This window comes from Xenopus laevis, chromosome 2L (assembly GCF_017654675.1).
Source record: "Xenopus laevis strain J_2021 chromosome 2L, Xenopus_laevis_v10.1, whole genome shotgun sequence".
NCBI classification, from domain to species: domain Eukaryota; kingdom Metazoa; phylum Chordata; class Amphibia; order Anura; family Pipidae; genus Xenopus; species Xenopus laevis.
Window position 1 is genome coordinate 39,273,599 of NC_054373.1, and position 14,268 is coordinate 39,287,866.

The 14,268-nt window shown below is 38.9% G+C and overlaps 1 protein-coding gene across 2 annotated transcripts in view; it reads left to right on the plus strand.

The window, feature by feature from the left end:
* The first annotated feature begins 1,134 nt into the window (after positions 1 to 1,134).
* Positions 1,135 to 14,268, plus strand: part of LOC121399873 (interleukin-5 receptor subunit alpha-like) — a 31,880-nt gene continuing 18,746 nt past the window's right edge. The window contains exon 1 of one of the 2 annotated variants that reach the window (XM_041581749.1): positions 1,135 to 2,392. The gene's annotated coding sequence lies outside the window, so the exon portion shown is untranslated. Of the gene's footprint in view, positions 2,393 to 2,461; positions 2,754 to 14,268 lie in introns of those variants that run through there. The other variant, XM_041581750.1, reaches the window with a different exon arrangement.

The window sequence follows — 14,268 nt, forward strand, 5'->3', positions numbered from 1 at the left end:
GTGCCTTGGGCCCTACTGTCAGTAACTGACAGCAGTCCAGAATAGGGGGGGGGGGGGAACAAGTGATTCTTTGGAGGCACAGATCTTCCCTGCTAAGGCCCAAAACATAATGTACAACATTTCAGCCCTACTTCTTTGGTTAAGTTTTAATTCTCCTTTTTAGCCAGCTACCCTTTATCGCATTTTCACTATTTATATTGCATTTCCTCCAGCTGTTTGTATTTTGTAAAATACATAATCCCTGCCATCAAACATATTTTACCGGTTACATAGTAGTAAATGATGAGAACACACCATCATGTCCCCGCCCTGTAACTTATATTTCACCACACCACGGGACATGACGTGGCTTCTTCCACGTAAGGGCAAAATTATCCATTGCGGGAGTGGACTTTATTAGAAAGCAAAGATGCCGTGAACAAAGATGGCACTGGATAGATTCACAACAGGATTTTTAGCAGGGACCCATTTTCTTGGAGAACATGAGTACAGAAGGCTGAACTGTTTGTGAGTTATTGCTTTAGGATGTTTAATACAATAATCATTTGCAGCTGCCAAACATAATCATATCTGCAGGGACAGCGATGTGTAACAGGGCACAGCGCTGAGTGATATCACTCACTAAAGCTTATGTGATTGAATATTCTCAGGCAAATAAAATTAGCTGAACATATGCACTACACACTGGTTACAGAGATCTCTGGTTGGTTTAAGACAAACCTAGTTTGTTTGCTAAATTTAACCTTTATTGTCTAGAGCTGTGTCTGTTTACCAGGTGTAAAATATAAAAGGTATTAGAGATTAACTGGCCCCTGCATTGTTTTCTCCTCAACTTCAGACAATAATCCCCTATAATACACAAAAGCCATGAATATCCTGTAAATTATATCCTTATAAACGGTGAGTTCTGATGTCATCAGTTATAAACGGTGAGTTCTGATGTCATTTCTGTCACATGACTCACTGAAATTTGTGTATTATAATAAATAAAGTACCCCCAGTTGCAAAATATGAGGATATTAGAAGTTACCTCGGAGTTCCATGACCTGTATAAAAACACTCGGCCTTCGGCCTCGTGTTTTTATATGGTCATGAAACTCCACGGTAACTTATAATATCCTTATATTTTACAAGAGGGGGTACTTTATTCACTATGTATTGTTCACACCTTTAATCCCCCTTGCATTGTAATTACAATAATTACATTTATGGCCCCCACAGCAGACATAGGATTTACTATTTACAGGAAACCCTTTGTTATGATAATCAAAGTTTAATGTAAATTTTTTGGTCAACTGCTTTCCTATTAAATACACAATAACACATACTGCCATAGCCAAGAAGGCAATCTCTTACAACTATAAAGCATTTGCCAAATTTCTGATGATTTTCCATAGTTTTTGCCAATTTGCGGGAAAAAATCCTATGTGCACCTGCTCAGACCAGAATCTGTGATTTCAGGAGAGGTTGGGCACCTGCATGTGACGTCATTTCCTCTGACTCCATTTTTTGGCACCGAAAAATGTAGGTCTCCCTATAAACATTTTCACAGCTCTGAGAAGGTGATTGACAACACTAACCACACTCTACACCTCCTCCAAAAAATTGATTGTTTGTGGCCTGTGCTTTTATGACTATGCTGGTGTGAACTGTTGGCAAGAAAAATACAGACAACATAGGCCTTCTTCCTCCAACTTCCATCCATATTTTATGATCTGTTAATCCACTTTACCGATTTACAATCCCCCAAAGGCTAAAGTCTTATTGTAACATCCGCTGTGTGCCAGCGCCTAAACGCTGGCGCACATCAACTTAGGCGCTGGCGCATAAACGCCGGCGTGCGTCAATTTAGGAGCCGGCGTCAAAACGCCGGCGCACGGACGCTCCCGCCAAAACACTTAGGTGAAATGACCTCATAATGGTGCGTCTATTCTCCTATTGGCTGTTGATGTGCCTGTCCTTCCTCAACCTGCTCCTGATTGGTTCCTGCTCCCTTAAATACCTTCCTCTTCCTTCTTCATTGCCCAAGCTGGCTTCAGTTTCTACTGTTCCGCTAAAGCCCTGGTTTTCCGTGTTACTGTTTGACCCTCTGCCTGTTTTCCTGGACCTTCGAACCTTCGCTGCCTGAAACCGACCTCTGCCTGAAACTCGACTACGCTTTTTTTTTGATTCTTTGGTACCTCGCTTCTCTGACTTCTGGAACTGACCTTGCCTGAACTTGACTACCTTCTTGCCTGATCCCTTGTACAAGAAGGTAACACGCTTGGCTCCTTTGCTCCTCCGCCACAGAAAGCCCGGGCCCCAAAAGGGTGTCGGTGAAGACCGGAGCCGTAGAGGAGTTCCCGTTGCCACCAGTCCTCCGTGGACCAGCCATCTTCCTACGGGATCCCAGGTAACAGAACGTTACACTTATCAATCAATCCCATAGTCAGACATTGAGACAAGAAACCTCAAGATAAAATTTAAAGGGTACGTTTGCTGGTTCCTCGTGGAAAGAGGAACTGAATACTTATTGAGTTGTGTTTCCAAGTAGGATAGATTTTTCAGCGCACCTCCTCTTTATTATGTCAGAATTGTTAGTCTGTTTATGCTCATCTGTTACTGTTCTACACTGCACAGAGAGAGAGAGAGAGAGAGAGAGAGAGAACAAGTTAGTGCAGATCGCTGAATAATAAAGGTAATTATTCTGCTGTTTGACTCTTCTGAAACGCTGCCACCGCCTTTCCTGTCCCTGCATGTGTTGACTTCTTCAGGTAGGCGACTGTAGGGAAAAATGATAATCCAATAAGAGACTGTTTACACATGTCTGATATATTGATAACAATAATATTGGGAGCCGGTGGTGGAAATGTATTTTAATGTTGCAATAAGTTGATGTTATAAGTGCAGTTCTTTATCGAGCTGTTGTGACCATTGAAAAAGCTGTACTCCAATTATGCCTACCAGGGAGAGAATAATTAAAACTAAAATATGACTTCATGTTTGCACCATGTAAAATTGCTCGATATCTGCAATGTAGGAATGGTCCAGGTATGGTATCTGTTATCTGGAAACCTGTTCAAGCTCAGAAATACAGGTAGGCGATCTCCCATAGTTACAATAAAAATAATAAACCTTGGGAATAGTTAGTCCTTCAGAATAGCTCTCTCCTGCTGTTCCTTTTCAGTCTCTCAGTTGCAGGCAAACGTCACATAATTTTTGTTTTTTTTTGGATCAGCGCTTAAAGCAAAGGAGAAAGCAAAAAAACAGAAACAGAAATATGATGTAGTATTTTAGAGACTTTCCTTTTTGTTCCGGTTGTGTATATAGTTAGATCAAGTTCTTCCAGAGACCTTCACCAAGTTCGGCTAAAATGCCAACTTACAAGATTGTAGTACAATTAAGACATGTAGTAGTGGTCACCAGTGTTCTCCCCTTCTCCACAGGCCACTGTTAGGCTCCAACATTAGGATACAGAAATCTCATACTATAATACTGTTTTATTCAAAAAGCTAAAAACTTTAAAATATTTCACTCACATTTATTTCCATGAGTTGCCAAGGAAACTGTTCTCGTGCGTTCCCATGCGTTCCACCGGTCTACTTTGGGTTTTATGTAATTTTCGGGTTTGTTGGTATGTCGGGTTTCCATGGCTTCTTTTACTGAAAAATCTGTGTTAGAAGAGAGTTGTTCCTGCTGGCTGTACCTTTCATCTGCCATATTCAAATTCTTATTTTGAGAAATATTATTTCCTTTATCTCTGTAATAATAAAACAATATCTTGTACTTGATCCTAACTAACATATAATTAATACTTATTGGAAGCAAAACAATAGTACTGTGTAAATAATGTTTTAGTAGACTTAGGGGCAAATTCATCAAGGGTCGAATATCGAGGGTTAATTAACCCTCGATATTCGATTGGGAATGAAAATCCTTCGACTTTTGAAAATCGAAGTTGAAGGATTTTGCGCAAATACTGTGATCGAACGATCGAAGGAACAATCGTTTGATCGAACGTCAAAATCCTTCGAACGATTCGAAGAATTTTAATCCAACGATCGAAGGATTATCCTTCGACCAAAAAAACTTAGCCAAGCCTATGGGGACCTTCCCCATTGGCTAACATTGTGTTCGGTAGCTTTTAGGTGGCGAACTAGGGGGGTCGAAGTTTTTTCTTAAAGAGACAGTACTTCGACTATCGAATGGTCGAATAGTCGAACGATTTTTAGTTCGAATCCTTCGATTCAAAGTCAAAGTCATAGTCGAAGTAGCCCATTCGATGGTCGAAGTAGCCAAAAAAACACTTAGAAATTCGAAGTTTTTTTTACTTTGAATCCTTCACTCAAAGTTAATGAATTGGCCCCTTAAGGTATGGAGAGCCAAATTCCAGAACAATCCCTAATCCAGAAAACATTGGTCCTGAGCACAGGTCCCCAAAAATCTGTCTAATGTTAATTACTACAAGTAGTGGTATCTGTTATCCCAAAACCAGTTATCCAGAAAGCACCAAATTACAAGAATTTTAGTCAAATTATTACAATTTTTAAAAATGATTTCATTTTCACTGTAATAATACAAGCCTATTGAGTTTATTTAATTGTTTAATTATTTTTTAGTAGGTATGGAGATGCAAATTACAGAAAGATCTGTTATCTGTAAACCCCAGGTCCTGAGCATTCTGGATAATAAATCCCATACCTGTACTATCTAAGTCTCCTATGAATAATGTAAATATCAGACCAAAAAGTACTGTAGTAGCCTTGTTGTCTTCTAGCACAGAGCTTGTTTAGGCAACATGGGAGAGCAACAGTTAATTTCAAGTATAGAAAATTCTGATATAATTGATGCTACTGAGACCTGGTGGGGCAAAGCATGTGACTTGGCTGTAAATTTAGATAACCATCCCATTTATTAGGGCATCTCTGCAACATATTAACTAAAAAATACTTTCACAGGGTTAAACACAGAAGGAAAATGGAATGTCTTCCGAATCTGTCAGTATAGAATTTGCTACAGTACAGCGCAGGTGATTACTGATTATTAAGCAATACAGGTATGGGATCCGTTATCCAGAAACCTGATATCCAGGAAGCTCCAAATTATGGAAAGGCCGTCTCCCATAGACTCCATTTTATCCAAATATTCCAGATTTTTAAAAATGATTTCCTTTTTCTCTATAATAATAAAACAGTGCCTTGTACTTGATCCAAACAAAAATATAATCCTTATTGGAAGCAAAACCAGCCTATTGGGTTTATTTAATGTTAACATGATTTTCTAGTAGACTTAAGGTATGAAGATCTAAATTACGGCAAGATCCATTTTCCGGAAAACCCCAGGTCCCAATCATTCTGGATAACAGGTCCCATACCTGTATTGGCTTTAAACAGTGTCATAACTAGATGATATTGGGCCCCACAGCAAATTCATGTTAGGGTTCCCAACATAACCAGATATTTGTTGAAATTGTGTAGGGCCTCATGGGGATACTATACCGCCTGGGCCCCCCTGCAGCTGCAGGGTCTGCTTCCTCTGTAGTTACGCCCCTGGCTTTACATATAATATTTGCTCTTTGATTGAGAACTGACTGATAGATTTTAAGAACAGTGGTAAACATAACAAATTGACCAGTGTAACACAGGGGTCTGTCCTGTAATTTGTTGTTTATAAATGCCCTTGGCATTGTAAGTAATGATTGTCTCTGTTTTTGCTAATTATACTAAATTGTTCAAAACTACGAGTTGATTGGGAAGGATTTGGGAGTTTCTGTGGATAACTGTGTAAAACTCTAGGCATTCTTGGTACCTTATTAAGTGTATAAAATGCTCTGTTGCATAAAAAAGGCATTCACTCTAGAAATGAAACCATACTTTTGCCTCTTTATTGATCCCTGGTAAGGCCATGCATTTATGGGCTCCTTTATCCCATCTCACACAGAAATGTTACTATTCATGTCCCTTCACATGTGCCAGAGAATACAACAATCTCAACAATGACAAGCTACCCTCATAGTTTCATTTTTCCATTCCTTCTCTGCACTCTCTCCAACTCATCCTTTTTTAGGACTGGGGCCAAAAACTGCCCTGCACCCATGAACAAAAAAATAGAAACTGTATAATTTATTGAGACGTTCCCTTGACAAAATGTGGACAAAATATGATGCCCATGCTTAAGTCATAACTTTTTTTTACCCTTTTACCATTGACTTATGCCTGAGTGGAGATTGGGCTCTATGCCTAACTCTCAACAAATATTAATGTAACTCTATTTTGGGCTATTTAAAGCAAAAAAGGTTTAATGTTCAACTAAAGAAATAGAGCATGGGTTACATTGGACTCTTAACACAACAGGCTGGACCTTTGCTAGGTGAAAGATATGAAGTAGGGAGGTAGTTGAACTACAACTCGTCTAGGCTACTGTGCATATAATGAAATAATAAAGCACACCAGGAGGTTCTTGCAGCAAACAAACAAATAACTTTTCTTGTCCAAGACAATAGATCCACATTGTTAGAATGGCAGGACAGTTGAAGCAAAGACAGTACTCTGTGACACCACCTGGAACACAGCTGGGGTAGTTGTAGATACATCTCTAGGATGGAATGCCCTGTTGATCCCATACAATGGAATAATCAGGGAGAAATATTCTAAGCCTGATTCCTTATCCAACTACGGCCCCTTCACTTAGGAAGACTAAGAGCCTAGGGGAGAGGTACTCTCTACTACAATCCTTGTTAGAGCACAGCCTGATAATTCTAATTAACCTCTCTATCTCACTCACCTAGAGAGTACTAAGAAAGAGTTAACCTGTCCCTGCTTATGGTCCTGACTTATCACTAGAGGTACTGGTGCCTCTAGGACAGAATGACTTTACTTGGCCTTGGTGTACCTAGGCGCCTTGGTGTACCAAAGAGGAAGATCCACCCCAAACTAAGCACTATGTTAAAGTGTGGCAGGAAGTGGTCATAGGCCAGTAGGCCAATAGTACAAGTATGTTTACATATATATATATAATCAAAATGGACCACCACTCCAGTTATTTTCATTATACATTCCCTTGATAAAGGCCCCAACGAGGGCCGAAATGTTGGACACACGAGTGATGACTCAATAAAATCGTTTGGAAAATAACTGGAGTGCTGGTCCATTTTGAATATTATACATTATAATTTGATAATCAAGAAACACATGTGTCTGCCAAACATTTAAAACCTAGAACAGGAAATTACATTGTGTTTACTCAGAAGCAGATACAGCAGCAACATTAACCCCAACCTTGCCATTCTTAGTTTGGCTCACGTCTATTGCACAAACACTATAGAGACAATTCATTTTTTTACAAAAAAAGATATAGGTCATAGTCCCTATTCAAACCATTTGGTGCTATTGTATTGTGGATCCACCATACCTCTCTTTGCTTCAGTTTTAACTCTTGATTACTTCCATATTTGAGTGGTGGGATCCCTTCCAATACAATAAATTTCAATTGGTCTGCATTGTGGCCCATATCTATGAAATGTTTAGAAACCGGCAATCTATCATTACCCAAATTGATGGAGGATTTGTGTTGGGAGATACGCGATTTGACCATCTGAGCCGTCTCTCCTATGTATACATAGCCACATGGGCAAACTAAAGCATATATCACATATTTGGATGTGCACATATAATGCCCGCGTAATCCAGTTCCAGGGTGTACAAATTCTCTACCTCTAATTACATTGGAGCATTTTGCACATCCAATACAGCGATACATTGCCAGGGACCGCGACCCCAAAAATGTATCAGCCTGTCTTTGTTTTGGCTCAATATTAACAGAGGTTACCATACTACCAATTGTTTTCCCTCTACGATAAGACATCACTGGAGGTACCATAAATTCACAGATTTGTGGATAAGCTCTCTGAAGAATATGCCAGTGGCGCCTCAAAACTGCCCCAATATCTTTACTCGAGCCATTATAGTTGGACACAAAAGGTATATGTCTATACTCCCTTTTTGCTTCTCTCCTTTCTATTCTAGTCACCCTTTTCATATCAGCCTTTTTTGCTTGCTGCAACACATTTTCAGGGTATCCCCTTTCATAGAATGTTCTGCACATTACTTCTTGTTGTTTCTCTCTCTCTTTGGCATCACTAACTATTCTGTCAACTCTGACCAATTGACTGATCGGTATTGAATTTTTGGTGTGTATCGGCTGATTACCACGGAAATGTAAAATTTGATTCCAGTCAGTTGGCTTAGTATATACAGAAGTATCCACTCCACCCTTAGAATTTTTATATACAATTACATCCAGAAACTGCACCTTATTAACATCACATGTCAGTGTAAAGACAATAGATGGATGAATTGTTTGTAGGTATTCATGGAACCACAACAGGGACTCAACGTCGCCCCGCCAAAGCACAAAGACATCATCAATGTAGCGCCACCATGCCAAACAAAGTTCACAAATAAGCATCATATCATATCAACAGGTCGTATATGATGCTTATTTGTGAACTTTTGTAAACTTTTAATACACTTTTTTCACTGATTTTTCAAAAGCGAGTGCTGCCTCCTTGTCTGGATACATTGTATATTTTGTGTGGGAATGAAACGGAACTTCCCCTTTGAGGCTTTGCACCAAAAATCACTTATTAAGCTGATATTGAGCGAGTGCTTCTAAATGCTTGTTTTTATATATATATATATATATATAGATATATATATATATTTATATATATATATATATATATATATATATATATATTGTGGTAGAGTGACTGGGAAAAGGTGGAAAAAGGTCACTCTAGCCTTTAATTTCTCCCCAGGTACTGAGAGAGGGTCGAGGAAGGGAGTTATTAAACAGAGAGTCAGTGCTCTATTTAAAGACTTTAGTAGCCAGGGACTCCATTCCGCAGATCCAGTCCAGATATTTGAGTGCACCTTCCACAGGAAAGCTGTCCTGTGGAAAGGCCATATAAAGTTAATTCGAATGGGAGAGTGTGTCTCTCAGCAGGATACAGCAGGTAGGAGACCTGGCTGTGTGAGGAACTTCCAGAGGAGCTGGGAGTGCCGCCTGATTCCACATGAAGCAGAGGGAGCCTGTGACCCTGACAAAGTTGTGCCAGGAGGCTGAATAAACACTACCAGGAAGGAGTCCTGTGAGTACAGGGGTGAGCCAACCAATACTGTTATGTTTTGACTTGTAGTCCACAAGGGGCCCAGCCTAGTCAGTAATTGCTCCAAAGTGTGAAGTAGTGCCCAGTGGGCTAGGTTTTATTTTATGATTTGTTTGTATGATATAATGGTCACCCCTGTGTCTGTGCCTAATTGACTGTTTGTTTAAAAGTGGGAAAATAAACCTGTGTTTTCCTCGAAGAAGCCTGTGTGTCCCTGTCTTTCTGCTCCTTTGTCCTATGCTGCCTGCTCACCATTGACTAATCCCCCCCCCAAAAGTTACGTGTTCAATATATATGTAAGACCTATTTGGGCTGCATAGCACACAAATAGTTAAACTGTCCAGCTAGCAGTAGAAGCATGGGTTACACTGCGACTTACACAACAGGGTCAGGGCCTTCGCCATGTGGAAGTGTTTCCTCTATGGTGTAGTGCAACTACATCCCCCCAGGCTACTGTGCATACAACAAAAGATGGGCGCCAGGAGGTTCTTGCAGTAAAACAGAAACGGTTTATTAACTATGCACGAGGCAAGTGATATCAGGTTTAGTAGTCACGCAGGAGCTGAGGCAATAGCAACATTTACTCACACAGAGCTGCAGGCATTAGGCATTTCTTACAGAGGAAAGGTCTCCTTTAGGCATTTGCAATATTCGCACACATTCCCTCCTGGAAGTTGTCAGGAAAGCAGCTTCTACCCTACAGTCCCTCTTCACTGAGGTCCCTGACTGGAGGCAACACATAGAGCCTCTGGGAAGCTACTCCCTTACTGCAAATCCTCGTTGGAGCTTCAACTGCTCTTTCTCTCTCACCTCTCTGCCCTTTCTCTCCTAGAGAGACTATGACAAGTCTGCCCTAGTGTAACTATTCCTCATTCACGGGGTTACCTGGTCCCCGACTTCTTCTCCAAAGCACATGGGCCTTTCTGGGCCTAGCTGTGCCCAGGCTCTCCTGAGCTCACCCAGCTGGATCACCATCCACAGGCCAAAGAGGAAGTGGCCACTCCCTACACTCCCCTCCCATCCATCATAACATCACCACAAACGGTATTGCAAGGAGGACTTTTGTGTCACATAGGTAGGACGGATGTTAGGTTATTTATATATTTATACAAGTCCACATACGCACACCAGGGCTCAGTGATTACATACTCATAGAGTAAAACATGGATGCAATATAATATGTCATCAGTATGGGAATTTATTAACTTGAAGGTAAGCTATATGAACTCCGAGGTCAGATTAACTTTAGGAACCTTTAACAGTAGCACATGTGTGTGTGTGTGTGTGTGTATATATAAGGGTTAATGACAAGTGAGCAACGTACGACAGGAATAGTTAAAGAAACAACACATAAAACATAGCAGTCTACCTGACACTGGGATAGTGAAAGTTAAAGTACCTAAGATTCATAAGTTTATTTAATGTTGAGGAGGTATTTCATCGTATTAGACTCTTAACACTAACTCAAAGAATGACACAATAGTAACAAAGAGATTTAAGTGTTTCCTTTACGAATTTGATACTAATTGGACTAGCAACACTAAGGGGCAGATATATTAAGGGTCGAATTGAAATTCGATGCAAAAATTCGAAATTCAAAGTAATTTTTGGATACTTCGACCATCGAATAGGATACTACGACTTTGAATTTACTTTGATTTGAAGTAAAAATCGTTTGAATATTCAACCATTCAATAATCGAAGTACTGTCTCTTTGAAAAAACTTCGACTTCAATACTTCGCCAAATTAAACCTGCCGAAGTGCTGTTAGCCTATGGGGACCTTCTACAGCATTTTTCGACAGTTTTTGAAGTCGAAGTAAAAATCGTTCGATCGTACGATAAAATCGTTAGATTCAAACTATTTAATCGTTCGATTTTACTTTGACCGCAGAATAGCAAAATTCGACGAAAAAAGTTCGAATTCGATATTCGAAGTATTTTAATTCGATGGTTGAATTTCAAAGTATTTTCAACTTTGAAATTCGACCCTTGATAAATCTGCCCCTAAGAAGGGAGTTTATTTGCATTTTTTACCCCGTGTGAATTTGCTACATCAAAGATGTTAAAACAATATACAGTAGTTCTCAAGTGTCTTGTTTTTAATTTCTGCTTATATGAAGCATACAATGAAATATGTGAAAGTTTTTAGCCCTGCAATGGAATTTAAACATTTTGTAAAATTTTGTAAAATTTTTTTACAATATACTTAAATGGGTGTTTTGATAATGGCGCTAATCATGTGACATTGTGAAAGCTGTTGTTTTCCCACCAGTTAGTAGTTAAAAGGCATGTACAGAGCCAGTTTTGGTACTTTGCGAAAGGCCTTGGAGGAGGCCGAAACATCAGTCCTAAGCTGTTTCAACAATAAAACTTTTACATAATCTTGAGACCTGAGAGTGCTGATCGTTAATATATATATATATATATATATATATATATATATATATATATATATATAATTAGTAACTAGATACATGGACATCTGCCCAGCTACTAGAGAGATAAGATAGTGTAGGTATTTAAAGCCATAGGTACATATCAAATCTATGGGTCCCTACATAAATATAGGGGCACATTTACTAAGCTCGAGTGAAGGATTCGAATGGAAAAAAACTTCAAATTTCGAATTATTTTTTTGGGTACTAAGACCATCGAATAGGCTACTACGACCTTCGACTTCGTTTCGAACGATTCGAACTAAAAATCGTTTCGATACTTCGACTACATACTTCGGCAGTTTAAACCGACCGAGGTTCAATGTTAGCCTATGGGGACCTTCACAGCACTTTTTTATGATCGAATAAAAATCGTTAGATCGATTAAAATCCTTCGAATCGTTCAATTCGAAGGATTTTATCATTCGATCGAATGATTTTTATTCGATCGAAGTATTTGCGCTAAAATCCTTCGAATTTGATATTCGAATTCGAAGGATTTTACTTCGAGGGTTAACCCTCGAAATTCAACCCTTGATAAATCTGCCCCCTGGTTTCATTAAACGTTTGAAGATGATTTTCAACCTTAGCTACCATCTTCTGTTACTAAAAAGTGTATTAAAGTTAACGGCTACTACTTTTTACAAATTTAAAATAAAAGTTGAAAACCTTCAATCACATTTACCGCTGTGGATCACTGATCAAGGCATTCAGGAGTCTGGTATGTTTAATATCAATTTTTTGGCTTCATTCTTGCGCTTTAAAAGTTACAGAGGAGGGAATTTTCTTAAAGCGCAAGTATAAAGCCATAAAATTGATATTAAACATACCAGACTCCCTGAATGCCTTGATCAGTGATCCACAGCGGTAAATGTCATTGAAGGTTTTCCAACTTTTATTTTAAATTGGTAAAAATATTGAACTTTTTTTTTCTCTTTAAATGGGCGAGTTCTGTTACTTAACTGAGTTCCGCTTCTGAATCATCCGGTACTTTCAGTAACTTCAACTTAGTCATTCAAAATACAGTACATGTCTCTTATATTCCATGCCTGTGTTTCACTATTTAATTGTGATTCACCTTTGCATCAGATTCATCCAGTTTTTCTGGTACTTTCAATAGTATAAACCTAGATATATATATATAGACATATAGATATATATATATATAGCTTCACAATATGCAACAATAACAAGGGTGGAATCTAGGCAGGGATGTAACTAGAGAGGAAGCAGGCCCAGGATATATAGGGGCCCCATGAGGCTATAATTTATATACAATTTCAGTAACTATTGGTAAAACAGGTCAACCTCTAGACATTTTTGGGGCCTGAAAAATAATTGCTGTGGGGCTCAGTAATATCTACTTACACTGACTATAGAGCTTAAACATTATTTGCCTCCTTAAACGATGACAAATGTATTTGCCAATTGTTTCTCTAGTATTCACAAGTCACAATAAAACAATCTTATACTTTGAAGCAGCTTGAGAAAGAGATATAAAATGAGCCAGAATCCTAAAAGAAACCTAGTGCAACAAATGTCTCAACTATGTTAATTCCCCTTAAATGAAAGATAGGGGTAGGGCATCAGAGACATAGTATGCTCATCGCAGATTCCTAAAATAGCAAAATAAAGGTTTCTAGTCACCACAAGGAAAGGTACTTAACCATTTTTAATTTGTTTTCCTGTCCTTCTATCATAAAGGCCCATGTGGAAAGGCACATAAAGGACATACAACCAGGTTTGTTACTACAAGAATAAAAGAACACAAAGGAGACATACAGTATACTTCTCAACATTTTGGAAATAGAAATAGAAACATTTTTTTTGACCATGCCATGCCCTAATTACCATGTTTATTTTGCAAAATTTGCAGGTTATGAAAGTCTGAACACATTTCTGTGTTTTTTTCAGTTATTACAGAAAGTGAATTGCCCTTTAAGCTGCAAGCCACAGTTTCCCCAAAATACCTGCTTTTCGTAAATTGTTCCAGTTGTTTCTTTGCTTATCTTAATTTTTTACAAAAGTATCTAAGTGCACCTGCCACATATTCTGGGCTCTCTGCCAAAAGCCAAAAACATTGTATCTTTGTCTGGCTGTTCAGTGCAGGGGATCAAAGAGAAAGTCTGGACTTTTCAGTAACAATCTGGGACTGCGAGCTGAGTTGTCAAAATCGTGAATGTCCTGCGAAAAACGCAACATTTGAGAGCTATGATACAGAACTTCTGGTGCTTCAGTCCCCAGGTACTTTTGTTATACGAGATGTAGTCACTATCTGTAAAAATTGTAGATCCCAGCACCCAAAAGAGGGGACACTTTATTCAGTTGCTCTCCAGTTTTCAGTTTCAGCAGTAAGGTTGCAAGGGTCGAAGTTGCCCGAGCAACCGTGCATTGATTTGAACGAGACACTGGAATATGAATAGGAGAGGGCTTGAATAGACTAGTAATAAAAATCAGCAATAACAATAAATGTGTAGCCTTACAGAGCGTTTGTTTTTTAGATGTGGTCAGTAACCCTGATTTGAAAGAGTCAGAAGAAAAAGGGAAAATAAAAAAAACTATAAAAAAAATAATGGAGACCAATTGAAAAGTTGCCTAGAATTGATTGACCATTCTATAATATACTAAAAGTGGACTTAAAGGTTAACTGACCCCAGTGGCGGGCCAAGTCAGCACAGAGGTC